General features: G+C 42.3%; 6 non-coding genes across 6 annotated transcripts; all 6 read right to left on the bottom strand.

Moving 5' to 3' along the window:
• Positions 1 to 3,353: 3,353 nt before the first annotated feature.
• Positions 3,354 to 3,568, bottom strand: LOC143985078 (small nucleolar RNA U3). Its single transcript, XR_013275387.1, has one exon. It is a non-coding gene; the product is annotated as a small nucleolar RNA U3 (small nucleolar RNA).
• Positions 3,569 to 4,260: 692 nt separating this feature from the next.
• Positions 4,261 to 4,475, bottom strand: LOC143985272 (small nucleolar RNA U3). The gene has a single exon (XR_013275550.1). It is a non-coding gene; the product is annotated as a small nucleolar RNA U3 (small nucleolar RNA).
• A 687-nt stretch (positions 4,476 to 5,162) lies between these two features.
• LOC143985125 (small nucleolar RNA U3) lies at positions 5,163 to 5,374 on the bottom strand. The gene has a single exon (XR_013275427.1). It is a non-coding gene; the product is annotated as a small nucleolar RNA U3 (small nucleolar RNA).
• A 696-nt stretch (positions 5,375 to 6,070) lies between these two features.
• Positions 6,071 to 6,285, bottom strand: LOC143984804 (small nucleolar RNA U3). Its single transcript, XR_013275152.1, has one exon. It is a non-coding gene; the product is annotated as a small nucleolar RNA U3 (small nucleolar RNA).
• Positions 6,286 to 6,974: 689 nt separating this feature from the next.
• On the bottom strand, positions 6,975 to 7,189 carry LOC143984529 (small nucleolar RNA U3). The gene has a single exon (XR_013274913.1). It is a non-coding gene; the product is annotated as a small nucleolar RNA U3 (small nucleolar RNA).
• Positions 7,190 to 13,292: 6,103 nt separating this feature from the next.
• On the bottom strand, positions 13,293 to 13,507 carry LOC143985135 (small nucleolar RNA U3). The gene has a single exon (XR_013275436.1). It is a non-coding gene; the product is annotated as a small nucleolar RNA U3 (small nucleolar RNA).
• Between the last annotated feature and the right edge of the window lie 583 nt (positions 13,508 to 14,090).

Raw genomic sequence — 14,090 nt, 5'->3', positions numbered from 1 at the left:
TCGCCTGGTTGTATTGACTGACGTATTGTTAGTAATGTCTCCATCTTGAATTTTTCCTTCTTGATGAGGGAGTTCAGATGCGTTAGGTCGATGACTGGTCTCCAGGAGCCATTCTTTTTGAGGACCATAAAAAGGGGGGAGTAGACCCCTTGAAATCTCTCCTCGGTTGGGACTGGAATGACAGCGCCTTGGGCCAACAGGGAATCTGTGTAAGACAGGAGTACCTTTCTTTTTTCTTCCACAAGTGGTAGGATTGTAGGAACAAACTGATAAATGGGCGGACTTTTGAACACCCAGGAATGACCTGAGGAAACCGTCTTGACAGTCCAATAGTCTTGAATCGAGGCTGCCCAGACGTGCCGAAAATAGAGTAGCCGAGCCCCTACTTGCTCCGTCTGGACAGGCCCCACATCAAAAGGACTTAGAAGCCTCTCTACCCCCTAATGTAGTTGACTAAGAGGATTTTTGGCCTGAAGACTGAGTTCTTCTCCAGTTCTTCCTAAATTCCCGACCAGGCCTGTAACAGCGAGCATCTCTAGCACGCTCTTGTTCTTGTCTGGGCTGAACTTTCCTCTGACTCAAGAGGTCGACGATCCTGGGGTAAGAACCCTGATTTACCCCCAGTAGCACGGGTAATGGCAGAATCAAGTTTATTCCCGAAGAGGGAGGGCCCCTCAAAGGGAATCTTACACCATGCCTGTTTAGAGGCAGGATCTGCAACCCACGGACGAAGCCACAAAGCGTGCTTCGCAGTAACTGAGGAGAGCATGACACGTGCCACTAGGCGGATAATATCAAGGGATGCTTCCCCCAAAAAGACTGATGCTAACTTCAGTTCATGTACTGGTGAACTCCGGATAAGTTCTTCTGAAACGCTTCCCAAAGCCGCACCAACATCATCCGTCCAAGACTCCATGGCTTTAGATAATGCTGCAAGAGCCAGAGCTGGCTTACAGGCCATGCCTGCAGTGATATAAATGTGCTTTAGGTCGGTGTCAATCTTCCTCTCTAAACCATCCTTGAACGAAACGGTATCTTCAAGAGGGAGTGTAACATGCCTGACCAGACGCATCAGTGCCACATCAATAAGAGGGGCTGAGTCCAGATATTTAACGTCTTCACTTTTAAACGGGTACATTTTGGCAATCTTGGAAATCAAGGAGTTCTTCCTCTCCACTTTTCCCCATTCGTCTGAAATAATCTTACCGAGCTCACCCAAGAAGGGGAAATTCGGGCGATCCTTCTTAAGGTGCTTAAAGTACTTCCTCTGTTTAGAGGGTGCTTCAACTGGATCTTCCCATTTTAGAGCATCCTTGACCGCTCTGACCAGCTGCGGAACAAGAGAAATATCAAAACCTGCAGTTGATTCATCAATCTCACTGTCAGAAGACTCACTTGGAGAGACACTGTGTCTGGAGGGACCCGGAATTACAGGGTCTGCGTCTACATCGACTGGAGCTGTAACGGAAGGAGGATTAAACATCCGATCAGACTCTGCTTTGTTCAGAGATTCTTGAACCACCTTCCTGACCAATGCTTCCACTTGCTGGTCTCCAGCTCCTCTTTCCTTCATAGCTCTGGAATAACAAAACTCACAGAGAGATTTACCCTCTGCAACGTGAGATTTACAACCCCAGCAGGCTTTCTCTGAGCGACTGGAACGGTGGGTTGAATGACGACCAGATCCAGATCTTGACCGATCTCTATGGTGTCTGGAGGGTGATCTAGAGCGTCTAGAACTTGACGTAGAATGACGATTTTGTAACCTAGACTGGTCAGTATCTTTGCGTGCCGACAAATGACGTTCAGCCCTAGAAGGGCTAAATAGAGAAGAAAAGACTACAGCAAGAAAAAACAAAAGTAATTACCCAAAATAAAACCAGCAGAAGGATCTAATATTCCTACCTGCAGCGTAAGGGTTGGCCACTGGGGGGCGATGATACGTCCATAATGAAAAAGTCTGTATGCTGTAGAGATTCGAAACACCATACGCATCCAACAGGAATCAAATAGTAAAGCTTACTGGCGAACAGAACATACCTCCAAGCAAGACACACAGCACACCGGGAAACCGCCTTTCTCCCGCAGAGCAATCCCAACCATAGCTGTATCTGACAGCTATTTAAATGTTGGCGCCAATGGTGACGTCACCATGCCCCCCGGCGTCGGTCAGCGGAGTTCGCGCGCATGCGCGATCACCGCCGTCTTCCGAAAACTGCGCACGTTCGGACCAAGCCTCGATCTGAACGAGGCACGCGCCTGCGCAGAACGAACGCAAGAGGCGGCGGACTGGAACGCAGATGTTCTCCAGCCGCCATATGTACCAGGAAATGGAAAAAAAAGGAGATGACAAACAACACACAAAAACAGGCTGCCATAATGATAAATGATTAAATCAATACAATACCGCCACGGCACGATCCCGATCCATCCTGACTGGGGGTACTCCACCCACTGCACGAACGGGACATCAAAATAGAGGCCTCCTGCTAATAGCAAAGGATGTATGGCCAAATTGCCGCTTGCCTGCCAATGGCAGGTTAGTAAGCTCTTCATGGCATCGCATATATTGCCCGTCTCCACCCGGCTAATAGCTGGGACTGCTGGAATCCATAATCACCCTCAGGATCTTTGTGCAAACAGGAATGGACCGGAACTCTTCATAAGGTAAGCAAACACCTTGGTCCTAGGAGGAGGACAAAAAAGGAACACAGTCTCTGTTCAGAAGCAAAGATTTATGGGAGTGGGGTCCTATGAGGTATGCGAGGCGGGATTAACCCATACGTAGGCTGCCATGGAGTCTGTCAGGAAAAATAATTTTGCAATTCTTTTCTCTCAAATTGTAACATTTCTTGATGCCTTATATTGGCTATCTTGATTCTTTTGAATGTCCTTTTGGTAAGCCGAGCAAAGTTTTAACAGCACCTCACAGTCTTGTTCAGCGCAGTAACAGGAGAAACTAAAACACAGATGGAGTATTTTTGTTTCCACCTCTTTAAAAACAGAATTGTCTGGCATGTTTCTTTTGCTTCCGAAAGAATGGTTTGTCAGTGATGACAGTATTTTCTTTATCTTTTTAACATATAAAGCACCATAATTTTTCCTTGGGTTCCGTGAGCGGGGTTTCAGTTTCGCAATTCCTCCAAGCGCAGAAGCCAAAGGAAAAACATTGGCAGCTACTGCGTATCACACTGCAAATAATCTTCCAACATAGAAGTATAATGTCATTTTTTTCTTTTCCATATGGCAATTACTAAAACAAAAAAAAAAGCATAGTTTTCAAAATGGACCAAAACACAAACTTGCAAACTCAGCTGTTTTTAAAACAAAAATATACATTTAGCATTCAAACAACCACTCTGAATGAATTCCTTCCAGCCACCTTCCCATCAGGAAAGATGACCAAGTCATCAAATGGTGGCAGCATCTGCAGAGAGCAGCACTGCCAACAGCAGTCCTAATGAGACAAGAACCCTAAAATTCATCATCGTGGAAGGTGAGTATGGACACTTTCGAGCACATTTCTCCCTTTGCATTCTACAGAAATGATCCCTGAAAATATAGTCCTACCTTGACAAATCAAAGATTTCAGCAACATTTTAATCACTATTCCTTCAACAAATTGTGAACATGTTTGTCAACCTCCAATGTAAACTACTTGTAGAAATCAAGTAGTAATAATTAATATGCCTGTTTGCCAATGTCCTATTCTAAAGAAAAATAATTTTGCAATTATTTTCTCTCAAATTGTAACATTTCTTGATGCTTTATATTGGCTATCTTGATTCTTTTGGATGTCCTTTTGGTAAGCCGAGCAAAGTTTTAACAGCACCTCACAGTCTTGTTCAGCGCAGTAACAGGAAAAACTAAAACGCAGATGGAGTATTTTTGTTTCCACCTCTTTAAAAACAGAATGGTCTGGCATGTTTCTTTTGCTTCCGAAAGAATGGTTTGTCAGTGGTGACAGTATTTTCTTTATCTTTTTAACATATAAAGCACCATCATTTTTCCTTGGGTTCCGTGAGCGTTGTTTCAGTTTTGCAATTCCTCCAAGCGCAGAAGCCAAAGGAAAAACATTGGCAGCTACTGCGTGTCACACTGCAAATAATCTTCCCACATAGAAGTATAATGTAATTTTTTTCCTTTCCATCTGGCAAATACAAAAAAAAAAAAAAAAGCATAGTTTTCAAAATAGACAAAAACACAAACATCCAAACTCAGCTGTTTTTGAAACAAAAATAGACATTTAGCATTCAAACAACCACTCTGAATGAGTTTCCACCAGCCACCTTCCCATCAGGAAAGATGACCAAGTCATCAAATGGTGGCAGCATCTGCAGAGAGCAGCACTGCCAACAGCAGTCCTAATGAGACAAGAACCCTAAAATTCATCATCGTGGAAGGTGAGTATGGACACTTTCAAGCTCATTTCTCCCTTTGCATTTTACAGAAATGATCTCCGAACGTATAATCCTACCTTGACAAACCAAAGATTTCAGCAACATTTTAATCACTATTCCTTCAACAAATTGTGAACATGTTTGTCAACCTCCAATGTAAACTACTTGTAGAAATCAAGTAGTGATAATTAATATACCTGTTTGCCAATGTCCTATTCTAAAGAAAAATAATTTTGCAATTCTTTTCTCTCAAATTGTAACATTTCTTGATGCCTTATATTGGCTATCTTGATTCTTTTGGATGTCCTTTTGGTAAGCCGAGCAAAGTTTTAACAGCACCTCACAGTCTTGTTCAGCGGAGTAACAGGAGAAACTAAAACACAGATGGAGTATTTTTGTTTCCACCTCTTTAAAAACAGAATGGTCTGGCATGTTTCCTTTGCTTCCGAAAGAATGGTTTGTCAGTGATGACAGTATTTTCTTTATCTTTTTAACATATAAAGCACCATAATTTTTCCTTGGGTTCCGTTAGCGTTGTTTCAGTTTTGCAATTCCTCCAAGCGCAGAAGCCAAAGAAAAAACAGTGGCAGCTACTGCGTGTCACACTGCAAATAATCTTCCCACATAGAAGTATAGTGTCATTTTTTCTCCTTTCCATATGGCAATTACTAAAAAAAAAGCATAGTTTTCAAAAAAGACCAAAACACAAACATCCAAACTCAGCTGTTTTTGAAACAAAAATAGACATCTAGCATTCAAACAACCACTCTTAACGAGTTCACGCCAGCCATCTTCCCATCAGGAAAGATGACCAAGTCATCAAATGGTGGCAGCATCTGCAGAGAGCAGCACTGCCAACAGCAGTCCTAATGAGACAGGAACCCTAAAATTCATCATCGTGGAAGGTGAGTAGGAACACTTTCGAGCACATTTCTCCCTTTGCATTCTACAGAAATAATCCCTGAAAGTATAGTTCTACCTTGACAAACCAAAGATTTCAGCAACATTTTAATCACTATTCCTTCAACAAATTGTGAACATGTTTGTCAACCTCCAATGTAAACTACTTGTAGAAATCAAGTAGTAATAATTAATATGCCTGTTTGCCAATGTCCTATTCTAAAGAAAAATAATTTTGCAATTATTTTCTCTCAAATTGTAACATTTCTTGATGCCTTATATTGTCTATCTTTATTCTTTGGATGTCCTTTTGATAAGCCGAGCAAAGTTTTAACAGCACCTCACAGTCTTGTTCAGCGCAGTAACAGGAGAAACTAAAATGCAGATGGAGTATTTTTGTTTCCACCTCTTTAAAAACAGAATGGTCTGGCATGTTTCTTTTGCTTCCGAAAGAATGGTTTGTCAGTGATGACAGTATTTTCTTTATCTTTTTAACATATAAAGCACCATAATTTTTCCTTGGGTTCCGTGAGCGTTGTTTCAGTTTTGCATTTCCTCCAAGCGCAGAAGCCAAAGGAAAAACATTGGCAGCTACTGCGTGTCACACTGCAAATAACCTTTCCACATAAAAGTATAATGTCATTTTTTACCTTTCCATCTGCCAATTACTAAAAAAAAAAAAAAAAAGCATAGTTTTCAGAATAGACCAAAACACAAACTTGCAAACTCAGCTGTTTTTAAAACAAAAATAGACATTTAGCATTCAAACAACCACTCTGAATGAGTTCCCGCCAGCCACCTTCCCATCAGGAAAGATGACCAAGTCATCAAATGGTGGCAGCATCTGCAGAGAGCAGCACTGCCAACAGCAGTCTTAATGAGACAAGAACCCTAAAATTCATCATCGTGGAAGGTGAGTATGGGCACTTTCAAGCACATTTCTCCCTTTGCATTCTACAAAAATGATCCCTGAAAGTATAGACCTACCTTGACAAACCAAAGATTTCAGCAACATTTTAATCACTATTCCTTCAACAAATTGTGAACATGTTTGTCAAAATCCAATGTAAACTACTTGTAGAAATCAAGTAGTAATAATTAATATGCCTGTTTGCCAATGTCCTATTCTAAAGAAAAATAATTTTGCAATTCTTTTCTCTCAAATTGTAACATTTCTTGATGCCTTATATTGGCTATCTTGATTCTTTTGGATGTCCTTTTGGTAAGCCGAGCAAAGTTTTAACAGCACCTCACAGTCTTGTTCAGCGCAGTAACAGGAGAAACTAAAACGCAGATGGAGTATTTTTGTTTCCACCTCTTTAAAAACAGAATGGTCTGGCATGTTTCTTTTGCTTCCGAAAGAATGGTTTGTCAGTGATGACAGTATTTTCTTTATCTTTTTAACATATAAAGCACCATAATTTTTCCTTGGGTTCCGTGAGCGTTGTTTCAGTTTTGCAATTCCTCCAAGCGCAGAAGTCAAAGGAAAAACATTGGCAGCTACTGCGTGTCACACTGCAAATAATCTTCCCACATAGAAGTATAATGTCATTTTTTATCCTTTCCATATAGCAATTACAAAAAAAAAAAAGCATAGTTTTCAAAAAAGACCAAAACACAAACATCCAAACTCAGCTGTTTTTGAAACAAAAATAGACATTGAGCATTCAAACAACCACTCTGAAGTAGTTCCCGCCAGCCATCTTCCCATCAGGAAAGATGACCAAGTCATCAAATGGTGGCAGCATCTGCAGAGAGCAGTACTGCCAACAGCAGTCCTAATGAGACAAGAACCCTAAAAATCATCATCGTGGAAGGTGAGTATGGACACTTTCGAGCACATTTCTCCCTTTGCATTCTACAGAAATGATCCCTGAAAGCATAGTCATACTTTGACAAAGCAAAGATTTCAGCAACATTTTAATCACTATTCCTTCAACAAATTGTGAACATGTTTGTCAAAATCCAATGTAAACTACTTGTAGAAATCAAGTAGTAATAATTAATATGCCTGTTTGCCAATGTCCTATTCTAAAGAAAAATAATTTTGCAATTCTTTTCTCTCAAATTGTAACATTTCTTGATGCCTTATATTGGCTATCTTGATTCTTTTGGATGTCCTTTTGGTAAGCCGAGCAAAGTTTTAACAGCACCTCACAGTCTTGTTCAGCGCAGTAACAGGAGAAACTAAAGCACAGATGGAGTATTTTTGTTTCTACCTCTTTAAAAATAGAATGGTCTGGCATGTTTCTTTTGCTTCCGAAAGAATGGTTTGTCAGTGATGACAGTATTTTCTTTTTTTGTTTTCAAAATTTTTTTATTAGGATATAATAATCAGAGACAGAATACTTAGTGGTAGAGCATATACAAGCATACAGAACAAGAGATGCCAGTTACATAGTGAACATCACATATGATCAAAATTGAGTAAACTTGGCAATGCAATTGAACCAAATATGAACCGTGAGATCCGTATAGATAACGTGAGTATTAACATTTGAGATACAAGATACCACATGGTACAAAAGAAAAAGAAAGGATTTTTTCTGTAGAACATAAAAAGGCAAAAAAAGAATACAAATATAAAGAAAAGAAAAGAAAGTAAAAGGATAGTAAAGTAAAGAGAGGGGAGAGACCAGCACATTCAATGTAGGAGCCTGAAAATAGACCACGGCTTCCATTTTGCATTGTACAATGGGATAGAATCATGCAATGTGTGATGAATTTTTTCAACGTGCATCATGAGATCTATGCGTGAAAGGATCTGAGTGAATGGTAAAGAGGGAGATTTCCAGTTAAGTGCTATGGACCACAACATGACCAGACAGATCGAATGAATCAGGCATCTTAAATGTTTAGGAGTATCAGGTGGAGCAACAAATAACAAAGCATGAGATATGTTGATGTTAATAGTATAACCAGCCACCTTATTGATTACATCAAAAAGTAAACACCAGACCGGCTGAATACGGGCACATTCCCAAAAAATTTGTTTAAATGAGCCTGGGCAGGGGCATCCTCTAAAACAAGTGGGGGAGACCTGGGGGAACATGCGATGCAACCGATGGGGCGTATAATACCATCTAGTAAGCAATTTAATAGCAGTTTCTCTAAGGGAGAGAGATTTAGAGCATTGGCGCATATTCCTCCAGGCCCTGCCCCAATCTAAAGCGTCACGACCCAACTCAAGCTCAGCCTCCCATTTAATACGGTATGGCGGGTCTACGGTCGCCACCATTGATGACATGGCCCCATAGAGACCGGAAATGAGGCCTCTCTGTCTAGGAGCAGTGAGGCTAATATCCTCAAAAAACCCTGGGGGCCGGGTGTAAGGGCCAGGGTAATGTCTTGAGAAAAAATGGCGGATCTGCAAATAGTGAAAAAATTCCGTATTTGGGATTGGATGACTGGACTGCAACTCCTGGAACGTGGCAAAATGGGAGCCAACCAGGAAGTCCTTTAAGACAACCAGGCCAAGTTCAATCCAAATACGGAATGCGATTCGGGGATTGTGGGTCGATGTGAATCTAGGGTCACCTAAGTATGAGGCCCCCATTGGTGTCTGGGGGACTAAGCCACACTTATTGCCATACATATGCCAGAGACGCAGGCCATCTAAAACACAAAGATTCTCATGGATATGAGGGCAATTCGGTACATATGGGGACCACATAACGTTTGGTAGAATTAGGGGGTGTATGGATTCCTGTTCAAACTGAACCCACGGCACCCTAGAGTCCCCAATGGACCATTGGGCTTGCTGGGAGAATCTACTTGCCAGGTAGTAAAGCCAAATTTGTGGGACTCCCAGACCACCATTTGAGGCAGAGCGGTACAAGACCTCCCTAGCAAACCTGGGAGGCTTATCCTGCCAAATAAACCTATTGAGATATGCTTGAAGCCGATTTATATAAGACTTTGAGATTCTGATTGGGAGGGACCGAAAGGCATATAACAAACGGGGAAGTATGACCATCTTAATAGCCGTTATGCGACCCAGAAAGGAGATGTGTAAATTGGACCAGGATTTCAGGGTGGACTTAATTTTAGCAAACAACTGAGGATAATTGGTTGGGAAGAGGAGTTTATAGTTGTTGGACAGGGCTATCCCTAAGTAGGAGAGGTGGGAAGAAGGCCAATGAAAGGGAAACGTCTGTTTGAGATGAGAAAGTTCTTGCATGGGGATATCTATGGGGAGGGCTTCAGATTTGGACAAATTAATGGATAGGCCCGAAACATTAGCAAATTTCGATAAGACATCAAATAAATTGGGAAGGGAAACTAATGGGTTGGTCAAAAACATCAGGACATCGTCCGCATACATACAGAATTTACTAGTTAAGGTTCCTTTTGTATATCCAGAGATGTTGGGATTGTTCAAGATAGCTATGGCCAAGGGCTCGAGAGCCAGGGCGAACAGAAGCGGGGATAAAGGGCAACTCTGCCTGGAGCCCCTACCGACCCCAAAAAAGGCTGAACAGCAGCCCGGGATCTTTATCCTAGTCTTAGGATTCTTGTAAAGGGTGTGGAAAGAGTGCAAAAACTCGCCACAGAATCCCAGCCTCTGTAAAACGTTAGTAAGGTAGGCCCAAGAGACACTATCGAAAGCCTTCTGGATGTCCAGACTGAGTAGCAGAAGACTACGAGAGTCTATATTAGCGTCCTGAATTATAATAGTTGCCAATCGAATGTTATCAGTAATTAATCTATGAGGAATAAAACCAGATTGGAATGGGGAGATAAGGCGGGGAATCTGGAGGGCCAACCTATCTGCAAGGATTCTACTGAAGATGTTTAAATCATTATTCATAACTGAAATTGGTCTATAATTTTGGGGGAGTACGTGATTTTTGTTCGGTTTGGGGATCATGGACATGTTGGCTAATAACATTTCCTCCGGGAAGCAGCCGCCCTTCATCACCCAGTTAAAAAGGTAGGTGAGTCTGGGGGCTAAAACCGAAGCAAATTTTTTGTAATAAATAGCAGCAAAGCCGTCAGGGCCTGGGGCAGAGCCTTTTTTAAGGGATTTAATTACATTTAAAACTTCTGCCGTGGTGATGGAGGAGTTTAGATGCGCTAATTGGGACTCAGACAGGGTCGGCAACAGCACCTCATCCAGCCAAGTGTTAATCTCTGGGGCCGCAATATTCGGGTCATGGGCCAACAAGGAAGCATAGAATTTTTCAAAGATCGCTAAAACTTCCTTGGGATGTGACGTGAGGTGGCCTTCACTAGAGGTCAATTTATAGACATGCGTAGGTCGTTGGGAATGTTGTAACTTGCGTGCGAATCTCGAGGAAGCCGAACCATCTGATAGGATGTGTCTTGCTTTCGCAAATCTAAGGATTTTTTCTGTGTTATTCGTTAAAAGGGAGTCCAATTCTAAGCGTTTACGATCAATCTCCTGTCTGGTAGAGTCTAAGTGTAAGGTGGGTGTGTTCTTGTATAAGTGATCGAGTTCTTTCGTCAATGATAGAATTCTACCATTTAATAGTTTATTACGGGCAGCCAATATCGCTATCAATTTACCTCTTAAAACTGCCTTATGCGCCACTCAGACTGTGGAAGGTGACAATTCCGGTAGGGCATTAATTGAAAAATATTCTTCTATCGCCTCTTCCACTTTGGACACTGTGTCAGCATCTGTCAGGAGAGATTCATTAAGTCGCCAAGAATGTGACATGGGTGACAACCTAATGAAAGTCGTAGTGAAGGCTGTGGCATGGTGGTCCGACCAGACGCAGGGGTAAATACAGCTCTGAGTCGAATTGGCTAGGATAATGGGGGAGGCAAAGATGTAATCCAGCCTGGCCGAACTGTTATGGGGGTGGGAGTAGAAAGTAAACTCCCGAACCCCTACATTATGTGCACGCCAGGTATCCACGGGTTGACACTCTAAGAGACCGTGGGTAAGTGATTTGGGGAAGGCCCTAGTGAGGGGGGCGTGGGAAGAGCGATCTAAGTTTGGATTAGCAACCAAATTAAAATCCCCCCCAACAAGCAGGTGAGGGGAGTGGAAGGAGGCCAATTTCGAGAAAAAGGACTTAAAGAAAACAGCAAGGGCATCATTAGGGGCATACACACTTGCAATAGTCAGTTCCCTGTTATGTATCGAACCCTTGATAATAACATATCTACTGTCAACATCTTTATAGACACGTTTCACCTCCATAGGAAAGGAGGAATGCAGGAAAATGGCTGCGCCCCTAGATTTAGAGTGGTACTGAGAGAAGAACGCCTGAGGAAAGTTCCTATGAAAAAATTTAGGGTGAGAGTTATGGGAGAAGTGGGTTTCTTGGAGGAGGAGTATTTTAGCATTTACCCCCTTGAAAAAGTCAAACGCCTTGCGTCTTTTGGTGGGGGAGTTAAACCCCTTAACATTATGGGACACACATGTAATTGCCATAAAGAGGGACAGAGGGAGCGATCAGACGGGAAGCCCCAATTATCAGACAACAAATCGGGGAAAATAGATGGAGGCGGACCAAAATAAGGGAGAGCAGATAGGGGCGCAGCCATCAACCTGCTAAGAAATACATATATGCATAGCACAATCCACATCAAGCATGATAAAACACAGCAATGTATATAACATTGCGAAGAAAGAGAATATATAAGAAGTGCTGGACCCCCTAAAATAGGGTGGGGGGAGAAGAAAAATAGAAAAGAAAAAATGAAGTAGGGGAGAAACATAGAAATGTGAGGAAAAAACTTTTCCAAGAAACCAAAACCCCTGAGCTCAGTCATAATCCAGAACACGTAGAGTCCAGGTCAAAAACGTATAACAGGGGGGTCAGGTTGACAGGGGGTCCGACAACAATAAAAAGATAACCGTCGGGACCCGAGTCCCTGAGAGAGACCTACAACCTGAGAAAAAAAAACCCAAAGGTAACTTCGAGACACCAAGGTCTCAGTCCCAGCTTGCTCTAACGAGAGAAGGTAGGTAAAACAAACTGTGTAGGTATGCTGCTGGGGGGGAGAAGCATGTCGCAGCGCGGAGGGACACCAGCATGGAGCCGCAATTACGGGAGTAGAGGGAAAGTGGGGAGCATACCCGCATCCAGCGCCATCGAGGAAGTAATGTCAAGGGGGAGCACATAGGAGAAGAGGTCGTCAGCGAGGACTTCCCCCGTTAAGCTCACCAGCCCCATAACGAATCTGCCTCCTGTCCCTCCGAGATGGTGGTGTTTGCCAGATGGGAGCCGGTCTTGGGGTCAGCGGGGGTCTCCGAACATCCGCAGCGTCCAGGAGTCCCAGTTTTACCAGCAAATCTTGTCCTTCCTGAAGCGTAGACACCGAGTAAGTGCTGCCATTATGAGGAACAATCAGTCTAAACGGGAAGCCCCATCTATACCGAATACGCGCCGACTGGAGTGCAGAGGTGATTTCTTTAAGCGATCGACGTCTCTCCAGGGTGGCGGGTGAGACATCTGGGAAGATCTGGATTTGGGTGATGTCAAGAAAAATACGCTGTTTGTTTCTAGCAGCACGTAGGATCTCCTCCTTCACCAGGAAATCTTTAAGGCATAGGATGATATCTCTTGGTGGCTTGTCAGCAGGAGGCTTCGGTCGGAGGGCTCTGTGAATGCGATCACATTTAAAAGCCGCGGATTTGTGGTCAGGCAAAAGAGATTTAAACAGGCGGATCACTGTGGGGATAAGGTCCACTTCAGTTTCTGGGATTCCTCTGAGGCATGACAGTATTTTCTTTATCTTTTTAACATATAAAGCAGCATCGTTTTTCCTTGGGTTTCGTGAGCGTTGTTTCAGTTTCGCAATTCCTCCAAGCGCAGAAGCCAAAGGAAAAACATTGACAGCTACTGCGTGTCACACTGCAAATAATCTTCCCACATAGAAGTATAATGTAATATTTTTCCTTTCCATCTGGCAATTACTAAAAAAAAAAAAAGCATCGTTTTCAAAATAGACCAAAACACAAACTTGCGAACTCAGCTGTTTTTAAAACAAAAATAGACATTTAGCATTCAAACAACCACTCTGAATGAGTTCCCTCCAGCCACCTTCCCATCAGGAAAGATGACCAAGTCATCAAATGGTGGCAGCATCTGCAGAGAGCAGTACTGCCAACAGCAGTCCTAATGAGACAAGAACCCTAAAATTCATCATCGTGGAAAGTGAGTATGAACACTTTCGAGCACATTTCTCCCTTTGCATTCTACAGAAACAATCCCTGAAAGTATAGTCCTACCTTGACAAACCAAAGATTTCAGCAACATTTTAATCACTATTCCATCAACAAATTGTGAACATGTTTGTCAAAATCCAATGTAAACTACTTGTAGAAATCAAGTAGTAATAATTAATATGCCTGTTTGCCAATGTCCTATTCTAAAGAAAAATAATTTTGCAATTCTTTTCTCTCAAATTGTAACATTTCTTGATGCCTTATATTGGCTTTCTTGATTCTTTTGGATGTCCTTTTGGTAAGCCGAGCAAAGTTTTAACAGCACCTCACAGTCTTGTTCAGCGCAGTAACAGGAGAAACTAAAACACAGATGGAGTATTTTTGTTTCCACCTCTTTAAAAACAGAATTGTCTGGCATGTTTCTTTTGCTTCCGAAAGAATGGTTTGTCAGTGATGACAGTATTTTCTTTATCTTTTTAACATATAAAGCACCATAATTTTTCCTTGGGTTCCGTGAGCGTTGTTTCAGTTTTGCAGTTCCTCCAAGCGCATAAGCCAAAGGTAAAACATTGGCAGCTACTGCGTGTCACACTGCAAATAATCTTCCCACACAGAAGTATAATGTCATTTTTTCCTTCCCATGT

This window comes from Lithobates pipiens, unplaced genomic scaffold, assembly GCF_037356315.1.
Source record: "Lithobates pipiens isolate NorthernLeopardFrog02 unplaced genomic scaffold, aLitPip1_a1.2 Scaffold_16, whole genome shotgun sequence".
Classification (NCBI taxonomy): domain Eukaryota; kingdom Metazoa; phylum Chordata; class Amphibia; order Anura; family Ranidae; genus Lithobates; species Lithobates pipiens.
Note: the sequence above shows the minus strand (reverse complement) of the source record. Positions and strands in the feature narration are given on the sequence as shown.